Source organism: Neophocaena asiaeorientalis, unplaced genomic scaffold (genome assembly GCF_003031525.2).
Source record: "Neophocaena asiaeorientalis asiaeorientalis breed wild unplaced genomic scaffold, Neophocaena_asiaeorientalis_V1.1 scaffold260, whole genome shotgun sequence".
In the NCBI taxonomy this organism is placed as follows: Eukaryota; Metazoa; Chordata; class Mammalia; order Artiodactyla; family Phocoenidae; genus Neophocaena; species Neophocaena asiaeorientalis.
In genome coordinates, this window is record NW_020173404.1 from 1,342,535 (window position 1) to 1,355,603 (window position 13,069).

The window sequence follows — 13,069 nt, forward strand, 5'->3', positions numbered from 1 at the left end:
AAACCACTATAGAAATTCCAATTATCTTTTAGGTGCTTTACAACTGATAGCTGAATACCTTTTGCACATGGTCACTCTTGTGATAGGGATGCTTCAGGGTTCATCTGTGGCAAGATTGTGTGTGGAAAACCTTGGACTTCTAAAGAATAAAGAAATCAAAAACCCCTCCAAAACAAAAACAAAACATCAAACCAAAATAAAAACCAGACTATGCATCTTCCTAATAGAGAAGGGATACTTCCTTCACTGTATTTATCAAAGAGATCATTCTGATGTAGCTAACAGCAGTGGAGCCAAATTGTTCATTTTTTTTCAGTTGTTTATAGATGCCACTAGAAAAGGTTTCAGTGCGTTTAGACAGGGAAGAGGGCGTGCACCTTTTTCACCTGTTACTCTTCCTGGGAGAGCCAAGTCTCTCTAATAATTTCTAAGGGAAATATTTAATTGCATAGCTTCCTGTAAATAAATGCATTTTCTTATTTAATATGGTAGTGAAGAAATCCATTTCTTAAAAATAAATTTATTTATGGCTGTGTTGGGTCTTTGTTGCTGTGTGTGGGCTTTCTCTAGTTGTGGTGAGTGGGGGCAACTCTTCATTGCGGTGTGTGGGCTTCTCACTGTGGTGGCTTCTCTTGTTGCGGAGCACGGGCTCTAGGCACGTGGGCTTCAGTTGTTGTGGCACGCAGGCTCAGTAGTTTGGCTCACGGGCTCTAGAGCACAGGCTCAATAGTTGTGGCGCACGGGCTTAGTTGCTCAGCAGCATGTGGGATCTTCCTGGCCCAGGGCTTGAACCCGTGTCCCCTGCGTTGGCAGGCAGATTCTTAACCACTGCGCCACCAGGGAAGTCCCAAGAAATCCATTTTTATCTTCATCTCTTTTTAGTATTTTTTAGAATGAGGTATTAAATGGTAATAACAAAGTTCTCTTTGTTTTCCTTTCTTTGAGAGTTTGTTACTGAATACTTACAACATTTCATCATAAAGGGGAAAATAACCCAAGAATTATCTGATCTTTAATGACTTCATTTTAACAAATGATACAAAAAGAGAAGCAAGATGAAGGACATTCTCTTAACCTATTCAGATGGAAATGTCAATCAAGAGGAAACATTCTATAGATGTGTATTGATATAAGCAAAGTTGCATTATCGGCCAGCATTGTTATGCTGTGCAAGAAAATACGTCCAGTGCTAAGAAGCAGTGGCTAACTATTGTTTTCATATTTCTATTTTTTATGTTTTGATATAAAGCAACATCTATATTAAAAAAATGGATAGGGGGAGGAAAAGGAGAGAAATTAGGGTAGGCTATAAAGGTTGTAAAACTCCTAACTGGTGTGGTTACAGGGCATGATGGCCACTGAATAGATCCATTAGTCATAATTGTTGCTGTCAGGAGCCAGTTAAATGGCTGTCTCTGAGGAGGTCACCTTCCACATATGAGCTGCCCTACACTGAGTATTAGACTTGTCAGGAGGCTGAATCCTGACTCATCTGGACAAACCTTAAAAACCTTTTTTTTTTTTTTTTTTACTTAATAGAAATGAAATAGCAAAGCTTAAAAGCAATTTAGTGTTTCTAAACTGAACTAAAACACATAGCATACATAGTGGTGATAACACTAGAAAAGCTTTATTGTCTGCTGTCCTGTTCCCAACCTGTGCTGGGTAGTCTCCGTTTGCCTCTTTAGAGCCACTCAGCTTCTCCACCAGGCTCTGGGCTGACCTCTATGGTCAGGACCTCTGACTTCCATCTGGACTCAGCCCATAGGAAGTCCTAGTGGGGACTGAAGGATGGAGGAGAGGGAATTTTTAGTTCCCTGCTCTCGGATATTTAATTCCTTGGTGTCTTCTTTCTTGGGCCTTGTGCTCCACCAAGGACCACAGCAGGGCCAGGTGAGGGTGAGGCAAGTGAGGTCTTGGGTGCAAAATTTAAGGGGACACTCACTCTCAGGGCTGTGCAAGGGCAGGGTCAGCTCCTGAGAGTAAGGGCCTCCTTAAATCTGACAACGAATTCCTTACATTTATTCTTCCTTTAATCAAGAGGATTCTGTTCCTTATAATCAAAGCAGTGCAGACCAAAATAGTAAGGCAACAGAAGTCTGAGAAGTAGCTGGAGAATACCTGGTTGTTCTAAATGAATTCTGGATTATAGGACCTAGAAACATTACATCCCAGGCAGGACAGGCTCTATAACTTGTAAGATCTAGTGAAAAAAAAAAGTGAAGAAAACGGAAATGTAGGGCCCTTGTTGAAAAACTCTTGAGAACTTCCAGAAAGCAATAGTAGAGCACTAAACCAAACATGGGGACTTTCTGAGTGTGAGCCCCTGTGTGACTACACGGGTCACACAGCCAGGAAGCCAGCTCTTCTGGGATATTTGCAAGTGAAATTGCTGATCTTTGACGAATTGTGGAGAATTGGAGAAGCATGAGAAAATTAAGTTAAAAGTCATTTTAAAATCTTGAAATCCCTGTGACAGCAGCATGGGTTTCTTATGCATCGTTTTGGCCCAGGGTGTTTATTAAACCCATGGTGAGAACTTAGCAGCAACAATAATAACTAATATTCACCGAGCTCTTATTATGGGCCCATAGCCTGCTACATGGTAAGTACTCCTCTTTGTTGAAGGAATGGATGGATAGGGGAAATTCAGAAACTGGCTAAGGGTTTTATATGAATGATCTCATTTAATCCTTAAGCAACCTCATGAAGTAAATATTATTATTATCCCCACTTTATAGATAAGGAAAATGACACTTGGGGAGTTAAGGCAATTTGCCCAAGGTCATATGGTTAATTAACCTCTGGGATTGGCACCTGTACTCCTCTGATTTCAAAGTCTAAACCCTTAACCACTCTGCCCATAGTAGGCACTTAGGAATAATTGATTGGTTTTTGGATTATCTTTTGCTATTAACTGGGTCATATGTCTAACAACTTTACTAACCTGACACCAGCAAATAATAATTATTATTCAAAATCTTAGAAATTCCAACTAGTAAATACTAACTGTACAAGACACTCTGATCATATACAGGACATTCTCTCCTTAGGCAGATATATTCTCAGACATTTTTTTTTCAAAGCAGTTCCCTTTGTTTTATTTTTAAAAATTAGTTATCTATTTTCTACATATTAGTGTATATATGTCAATCTCAATTTGACATTATTTATTTATTTAAATTTATTTATTTATTTATTTATGGCTGCATTGGGTCTTTGTTGCTGCATGCAGGCTTTTCTCTAGTTGTGGAAAGCAGGGGCTACTCTTCCTTGCAGTGCGCGTGCTTCTCATTGTGGTGGCTTCTCTTGCTGCAGAGCATGGGTTCTAGGTGTGTGGGCTTCAGTAGTTGTGGTGCATGGGCTTACTTGCTCCACGGCATGTGGGATCTTCCTGGACCAGGGCTCGAACCCGTGTCCCCTGCATTGGCAGGTGGATTCTTAACCACTGCGCCACCAGGGAAGTCCCTCAGACATTTTAAAATTACCTTTCTCCTCTTCTGTCATAGGGCAAGGGGAAATTATTATATCCTGGATATAATATATGATATATTGTGTCACGGATACCTACAATCTTACAAATGTGTCATGCTGATTAGAACTCGATAGTCATGAAATCATATGTAGATAAAATTACGTAGATAAGAAAAAGCTACACATCTGAACCCATAGTGACAAATTTCAAGAAGTAGAAGTCTTAAAGAAGAAAAATCCCTTAAGAATGGAATGTATACGTTAATATTGGTGAAAGCAGATCTACACTTCTCCAATCATTTTATGCAAGGTCCTGTATCCAGTACCAGTCTTGTGAAATCCCCAGGCTGTAGGAGTGCCTCCAAATCTGGGAGCAGCCCAGGACAAGCTTTCTCTCAGTGTGCACAGCAGGAGAGCAAACCTCTGAACCTGAGTGTATGGTGACTAATCGGTTCACCACCTATTGGCCATTCTTGCAAAGGAGGCACCTTTCTCTCACAAAAGTAGATTAGTGTAGCAACACGTAATAAAAATAAAAAGTAGGAGAGATTAAAAGAAAGAAAGCAGAGAGGAGAGAGAAAATATAGTATCAGACAGATGCTGGAGAGAACAGCTGTGTTCCCTACAAGGGTAAAAGGGAGCAAGAACTGCCTGCCCTGCTCCCCAGTACAGTAACTCTTCAAGGTGTGATGTGCCTCAATTGTCCTCCCTTCCCCTCAAAACTCACCTCACATACACAGACATCCGCACCATAGTTGTCACTACGAGTGCTGCACCCAGCTTCTACTGGCTCCTGTGCACTAGTAGTGCACATTTCTTCCTAACTCCATGTTCACTGACATCACTTTCGTCGTTTGAAATCAGCCACAGAGTATTTACACCGAAGAAATTAACAAGCACTACAATTTTTTCCTTAGTGTTTTAGTCTGTTTGGGCTGCTATAATAAAATATCATAGACTAGGTGGCTTTTAAACAACAGAATTTTAATTTTTCACAGTTCTGGAAGCTGAAAGTCAGAGATCAGCATCATCGGGTTAGGGTAAGGGCCATCTCCAGGTTGCAGACTTATCGTCCTATCCTCAGATGGCAGAAGGGGGCTAGGGAGCTCTCTGGAGTTAAGTAAGTGCCTAAGCGAGGGGTTATGTCTAAATCTGGGGTGAGGTAGGATGGGGACAGGACCATAGCTAAGGAAGCAGCAACAGAACCAATTGCTACTTTTTTTATACAGCAGGTTTTTATTAGTTATCCATTTTATACATATTAGTGTATATATGTCAATCCCAATCTCCCAACCAATTGCTACTTTTGCATACATTCTCCACAAATACAAAAGCCAGGAGCAAGGGCAAATGACTTCTTCCTTGTAATGCCCTCTTTTTCTGGTTAAAGAAAATTCTTTAGAAATCTTATAGTTCTGTAAGTCTCATAGGACAGAACCGAATCACATGGCCACACCTTGCTATAATGGAGTCTGGGAAAGTATCTGGCAAAGGGGAACAAAATAGCCATAATGGGCTTGGGTTAGGGTAAGTAAAATACAGTGTGTGGGTCAAGTCTAGACCTTCACCTGTTTTTGTAGAGCCTGCAAGCTAAGAATAATTTTTACATTAAAAAAATATCAGTACAGGGACTTCCCTCGTGGTGCAGTGGTTAAGAATCCACCTGCCAATGCAGAGGACATGGGTTCGAGCCCTGGTCCGGGAAGATCCCACATGCTGAGGAGTGAGTAAATCTGTGCGCCACAACTACTGAGCCCACGTTCCACAACTACTGAAGCCTGTGCACCTAGAGCCTGTGCTCCACAACTAGAGAAGCCACCGCAATGAGAATCACGTGCACCACAACGAAGAGTAGACCCTGCTCGTCTCAACTAGAGAAAGCCTGCGCACAGCAACGAAGACCCAACACAGCCCAAAATAAATAAATAAAATAAAATAAAAAGAAACTACTACTCTACAATGTGTTAAAAAAAAAAACAGTACAGATCCATCATGTCAAAATAAGAAAAGTAAGCTTTATATGTCATGCTTTTTTCCCTAGCTTTACTGAGATATATTGACACAAATACATTGACACATAATACATATACAAATATATCTCAAATATATTGAGATATAATTGTGTAAGTTTAAGGTTTGCAATACATTTATTTGATACATTTATATATTGCAAAATGATTACACCACAGACAGCTAATACCTCTATCACATTAAATAATTACTATTTCTTTTTTGTGGTGAGACTATTTAAGATCTACTGTCTTAGCAACTTCCAATTATATAATATGATTAACTATAATTACCATGCTGTACTTTACATCCCTAGAACTAATTCATCTTATAACTGGAAATCTGTACCCTGTGACCAATATCTCCCATTTCCCCCACACCCACAATCCCTGGTAACCACCATTTTACTCTCTGTTTCTATGAGTTTGGCTCTTTTAGATTCCACATATAAGTAAGATCATACAGTATTTGTCTTTCTCTGCCTGATTTCTTTCACTTAGCATAATTCCCTCAAGATTCATCCATGTTCTCAGAATTTCCTTCTTTCTCACGGCTAAATAATATTCCATTGTGTTTACATATACCACAACTTCTTTATCCATTCATCCTTTGACAGAAACTTACATTGTTTCCATATCTTGGCTATGGTAAATAATGATTCAATGAACTTGGGAATGCAGATAACTCTTCAATATCCTGTTTTCATTTTCTGTGTATATGTACCCAGAAGTGGGATTGCGGGATCATGTGGTAGTTCTATTTTTAATTTTTTGAGCAACATCCATACTATTTTCCATAGTGGCTGTACTAATTTGCATTCCCACCGACAGTGCACAAATGTTCTCCTTTTTTCCACACCCTCACCAACACTTGTTATCTCTTGTCTTTTTGATAATAGCCATTTGTTTTGCTATTAAGTTATATGAGCTCTTTACATAGTTTGAATATTAACCCCTTATCAGATACGTGATTTGCAAATACATTCTCCCATTGCATAGGTTGCCTTTTCATTTTGTTGAGTGTTTCTTTTGCTCTGCAGAAGCTTTTCAGTTTGATATAATCCCACTTGTTAATTTTTGCTTTTGTTGCTGTGTTTCTGGTGTCATATCCAAAAAATCATTGCCAAGACCACTGTTGAAGAGATTTTCCCATTTTCTTCTTGGAGTTTTACAGTTTCTGTTCTTATGTTTAAGTCTTTAATCCATTTTGAGTTATTCTTTTAAGTGGTATAAGATAGGGGTCCAATTTTATTCTTATGCATGTAGTTACCCAGGTTCCCCAGCTTCTTTTATTAAAGAGAATATGTTTACCCATTAAGTTTTCTTGGTTCCCTTGTCAAATATCAGTTGACCATATATCCAAGGGTTTATTTCTAGGCACTTGATTTTGTTGCATTGGTTTATGTGTCCTTTTTTTTCTGCCAGTACCATACTCTTTTGATTACTATAGCTTTGCCATGTAGTTTGAAATCAGAAACTGATGCCTCTAGCTTTGTTCTTCTTTCTCAGGATTGCTTTGGCTATTTGGGATCTTTTGTGGTTTCATAAAAATATTAGGATTTTTTTTATTTCTGTGAAAAAAGCAGTTGAAATTTTGATAGGGATTTCATTGAATAAAGATGACTTTGGCCAGTATGGACATTTTAACAATATTAATTCTTCCAATCCACGAGCATGGCATAATTTTCCATTTGTTTGTGTCGTTTTCATATTCTTTCATCAGAGTTTTGTAGTTTTCAGTACAGATCTTTCACCTTTTTGGTTAAATTTATTCCTAAATACTTTATTGTTTTTGATATTATTGTGAATGGGATTATTTTCTTTATTTCTTTTTTGGCTGTTTTGTTGTTAGTGTATAGATGCCCAACTGATTCTGTATGTTGATTTTGTATTGTGCAACTTTACTGAATTCATTGATTAGTTCTAACAATTTTTTTGGTGGTGTCATTAGGATTTTCTACATATCAGATCATATCTGCAGAAAAAGATAATTTTGCTGCTTCTTTTTTGAGTTGAATGCCTTTTATTTCTTTTTCTTGCCTGATTGCTCTGGCTAGGACTGCCAGTACTATGTTGAATAAGAGTGAGAGTGAGAATCCCTGGCTTGTTCCTGATTATAGAGGAAAAGCTTTTAATATTTTGCCATTGAATATAATGTTAGCTGTGGGTTTGCCATACATTGCCTTTATTATGTTGAGGTATGTTTCTTGTATACTCGATTTGTTGAGCATTTTTTTTTTTTTTTTGCGGTATGCGGGCCCCTCACTGTTGTGGCCTCTCCCGTTGCAGAGCACAGGCTCCCAACGCACAGGCTCAGCGGCCATGGCTCACGGACCCAGCCACTCCGTGGCATGTTGGATCTTCCCAGACCGGGTCACGAACCTGCATCCCCTGCGTCGGCAGGTGGACTCTCAACCACTGCGCCACCAGGGAAGCCCCTGTTGAGCATTTTTTATCATGAAATGTTGTTGTATTTTGTCACTTTTTTCTGCATCTATTGAGATGATCATATGATTTTTATCTTTCATTCTATTAATGTGGTGTATCACATTTATTGATTTATATATGTTGAACTATCCTTGCATCTCAAGGATAAATCCTGATTGATCGTGGTATAAAATCTTTTTATGTGCTGTTGAATTTGTTGCTAACATTTTGTTGAGAATTTTTGTATCTATATTCATTATGGATATTGGTCTGTAGTTTTCTTGTAGTGTCCTTACTTATCTGGTTTTGGTATCAGGGTAATGTTGGCCTCATAAAATGTGTTTATTAGTGTTCCCTCCTTTTATTTTATTTTTTTAGTGTTCCCTCTTTTTAAATATTTTGGAAAAGTTTGAGAAAAATTGTCATTAATTTTTCTTTAAATGTTTGCGAGAATTTACTAGTAAAACCACGTGGTCCTGGGCTTTTTTGTTTCTTGCGAGTTTTTTGATTACTGATTCAATCTCCTTACTCTTTGGTCTATTCAGACTTTCTATTTCTTCATGATTCAGTCTTGGTAGGTAGTGGGTTTCTAGGAATTTTTCCAGTTTGTTGGTGTATAATTGTTCATAGCAGTCTCTTATGATCTTTTGTATTTCTGTGGTATCAGTTGCAATATATCCTCTTTCATTTCTGATTTTATTTATTTAACTCTTTTCTTAATTTTTCTTTGTCTAGCTAAAGGTTTTTCAATTTTGTTTATCTTTAAAAAAACAGTTCTTCATTTTATTAACTTTTTCTATTATTTTTCTGGTCTCTCATTTATTTCCTTCTGCTAACATTGGGTTTAGTTTGTTCTTCTTTTTCTAGTTCCTTAAAAGTGTAAAGTTAGGTTCTTTGATATCTTTCTTTTTTCTTAACGTAGACATTTATTGCTATAAACAGCCCCTTAGAAATGCTTTTGTAACATCCCATTAGTTTTAGTATGTTTATTTCTAGGGATCAGGGCAGGCAGTGGTGGTGACCAGAGTCAGTGCTGATTACAGAGGGCCAGCTGCAGGTATCTATGTAGTGGTGAGGACCAGTTGCAGATACATATGTAGTGATGGGGGCCAGGGCAGGCAGCAAGGGCTGGGGCCAACTATGGACTCACTGACAGCTGTGGGATGCCAGCTGTTGTTGTGTACTACCATGGCTGCTGGGTCTTGCCATGGGTGCATGGCAGTGAAGGCCAGTGATGGGGGCTGGGCCAGGGGCATGCAGATGCCTAGCTGGAGGGGCTTAGCTGCAGGTGAGAGCAGTGGTACAGGCCAGTGACAGAAGACAGGGTCTAATCTGGTCCCACAAGCACCTGCATGGGCTCTGGTCATTGATGTGCTCTTCTGTGGCTGCACAGTCTCCTCCTGGGTATATGTATTGCAGTGGAGCCCAGTGACAGGCATCAGGCCAGTGGCATGCAAGTGCACAGCTGGAAGGGCTAACCCTGAATGTACGTACAGTGGTGGGGTTCAACTCAGAGGTCTAGACTGCATTCACATAGCTGCAGAGGCCTGGGCTGAGTTAGTGCAATCCCCCGGCTCTGGGAGGGTGAGAGGTGGGGAAGGGAGCAGGGAGGGACTCAGGCGGCTGTTGTCAGTGAAGATGAGTATCTGTGGGGTGAAAGCTGATGACATCTTCAGGGCTCCTCAGGGGCTGTTTGGGCCATTGGTTTCTTCTGTGGCCAAATCTGTCAGGTTTATCTGCAAAGCTGGTCACTTTGAACTGTAATTGCTCTAGCTGTATGGCTGCTACTGGTAGCCCTTGCTTTTCTTCCTTGTTTCTAGCCATCTCTATATGTCTCATCTTTTCAGGTCTGGGTTGGGTGAATCTAAAGTGGGATGTTTGTGCAGTGTCCCAAAAGGCTGGGGAAGCTAGTTACTCACCTTACTCTTCCTTTCCTGCTGAAGGAAACTCTTTCTAGTTGGGAAGTTTCCCCTTGGCATTGAGCCATGCTGGCTTGGGGGATGGGGTGAAGCAGGCAGAGTTAAGCTGTCTTCTCTCTTTTCTTGCAGTTGTTTTCAGGTTTTTGTTCCACTGTGTTGCTGAAGTTGTTTTTTGTTTTTTGTTTTTTCTTTTTTGGTCGTGCTGTGCAGCTTGTGGGATCTTAGTTCCCCCACGAGGGATTGAACCCAGGCCCTCAGCAATGAAAGCACAGAGTCCTAACCACTGGACTGCCAGGGAGTTCCCTGTTGCTGAAGTTTCTTAGGTGGACCCCAGAGCTCTCCCAGAACTGTTTTTGTTTGTGGATAACTGTCTAACTGTTGATCTTTGTGGGAGAAGGGACGCTGAGGTCTCCTATCGCACCATTTTTTTGACATCACTCACCTTTTATGTCATGCTTTTAAAGGCACAATGGATATGGATTATTTTGCTTTCAAAATAGTTGACAAAGTATGTGTTTATTGTACAGTCACTATACCTGTGTGAAAAGATTACATTATATATTGACATTCCCAGATTCATCACAATGTTCCCAACTCACAGGAAATCAATGATCAGAAAAATATGCATATTTAAAATGCAACATATCACAGCAGAATTTCTCCACAAAAATAAAAATGAAAAAATTGCAACCATAGTAAATTTCTGAGTGAATCATGTTAGTCGAGCAAGGAAAGCCGTTTACTGATGGTGAGTTAATTAAGTCATGTTTGATTGCAGCAGCTAAAGACATATTTCTGGAGAAAATAAACTTGTTTAAGACCAGTAGCCTTTCACTGAGAACAGTTCCTTGAAGAGTTGGGGACACTGGGAGCAACATCAACAGTTAATTAAAAAACAAAGTATTAAACGATTTCCACAGGTTTTCCTTGTCTCTTGATGAGTTGACAGATGTTACTAATACAGTTCAGTACATTGTTTATTCAAGGAGTCAATGCTGAGTTTGACTGAAGAATTAGCCTCTATCAATTGTCAGCATGGAACAACTATAGATGAGAATATTTTCAAAGAAGTTGAGAAAGCTTTAATTCAGTACAATCTGAAGTGGAATCTGCTAAGATGAGTTCCAACTGATGGTGATAAAAATATGTGTGGAGCAGAGAAGGCTTACCTGAACAAATTTATAAGGCTTGTGAAATGATAGGTATTTAAAGCCTCTGGTTAATCTTTTTATTCATCAGTGGGTCATTTGCAGAAAGTTTTTCAATTTCTTGTGCTTTTGAACCAGTAGCCTCCATGTTAAACTTCATTTACTCTGGTGGACTTAACAATCATCAGTTCTGTGAACTTTTGTCAAAAATAGAAGCTGAATATTTTGCCTTGCCCTGCTATACAGCAGTTTGATGGCTTAGCAGTGGCAGTTTTAACGCAATTTTTGAACTCAGGCCTGAGACTGAATTTTTTTGAAATGAGAATTTCCCTCGATCACTTTTATTGAACACTGACTGGTTTTGAAAATTCGCTTTTGCTGCAGACTTGGTCAATTTCTCAATATAAAATTACAAGGCAGACAGTGCCCATATGCAAATGTAATGCTGTGGGAAAGTCATTTTAAGAACAACTGATGCTGCTTGAATCACAAGTAATGTCAAGCTGTTTAATATACTTCCTGTGCTGTCAAAGTTTTAAAAAGAAGCAAGATCTTCATTCCCACAAAAATTTGCAGGAGATATATTCTCTATGCTCAAACTACAGTTCCAAAAGCATTTTTGGATCTTAATGCATGTGGAAAGGAAATTTCCATATTTCAAAATCCATGTAACTTTGCAGCTGAGTATCTTCCACCTAACCTTCAATTGGAAGTGATTAATCTGCAATATAATGACATGGTAATTGGCAAATATCAAGAGAAGAACCTAATAGAATTCTGTAAATTACTTCCAAGTGATAAATATGCTCAATTAAAATCATACTCTTGGGGCTTCCCTGGTGGCGCAGTGGTTAAGAATCCGCCTACCAATGCAGGGGACACGGGTTTGAGCCCTAGTCCGGGAAGATCCCACATGCCGCGGAGCAACTAAGCCCGTGTGCCACAACTACTGAGGCTGCGCTCTAGAGCCCGTGAGCCACAATTACTGAGCCCACGCGCCTAGACCCCGAGATATCAGTATTTGGCCATATCTATCTGTGTAAAAGGTGTTTTCAAAGATGAAATGCATAAAATCACATTACAGATCAGCATTAACAGATGAATAGGTGGAACTGATTTTGATGACAGGGAATTCAAACTTTGAATCCCAATTAAATGAACTATTATCTTCCAACAAAGAATTCCATTCTTCTCATTAGTAGACCTGAATTACAAATGATTGTGCTCAATTATCATTACACTTTGGATTTCATCAATAAAAGTTTTGTGGAAATTTGTTTTCTCTCTTTTTATTTAAGTTTCTATATAATATCCTCAATTTTGCCTCTTGGTTCACAAACCTAAAATATTTACTTTCTGGCTCATTACAGAAAAAATTTGCTGACCTCTGGTTTTGATCAATCCTGTTCTATCCCCTGGGGCTGGAAACACTGCTGGGTCAAATAAAAATCGGTATTGTTTTAACATGGAAATTCCATCAAAATAATGTATCTTGATATTAGCAAGGATCTGATGGTGTCATATGAGTAAGAAAAGTGATTGGTTACAGTTAATACGGATACATGGCTACATCATCCCTATTGCTCCAGCTGACACTGAGCAAGCCACCAGATATGAGGTGGCTGAGGCTATTTTAGAACAGCCAAGCTGCCAGCTGACTGCAGACACATAAGTAGACTCAGGAGGAACCAGCAAAAGCCAGCCTATATCAGAAGAATTGCCTAAGCAACCCATAGGATCCTGAAAATGTTTCTTTTTTTGTTTGTGTGTTTTTGTTTTTTTAGGTAGCCAGTCTTTTTATCAGCACCATTTGCTTGTGCTCATCTATTGTACCCCTTTTTAGAAGACCTATTTCTTTTGCTTTGTTAAAAAAAAACAAACCCCAATTTCTCAACACCTTAGTGTGACAAAATGTTCCAGGATTAAGTTATGTAATTGCATTGCAAAATAATAATGCATCTACCTTTCAGCAGCCTTATGCAAACCGCTATTTAATTTTACCTACTCAGATTTAACAATTCTGCAATGCACAACAACCCTTCATGTGACTTCACGGGATGCCCTGAAAAGGGCTCTTTTTTTCAATGTTGAG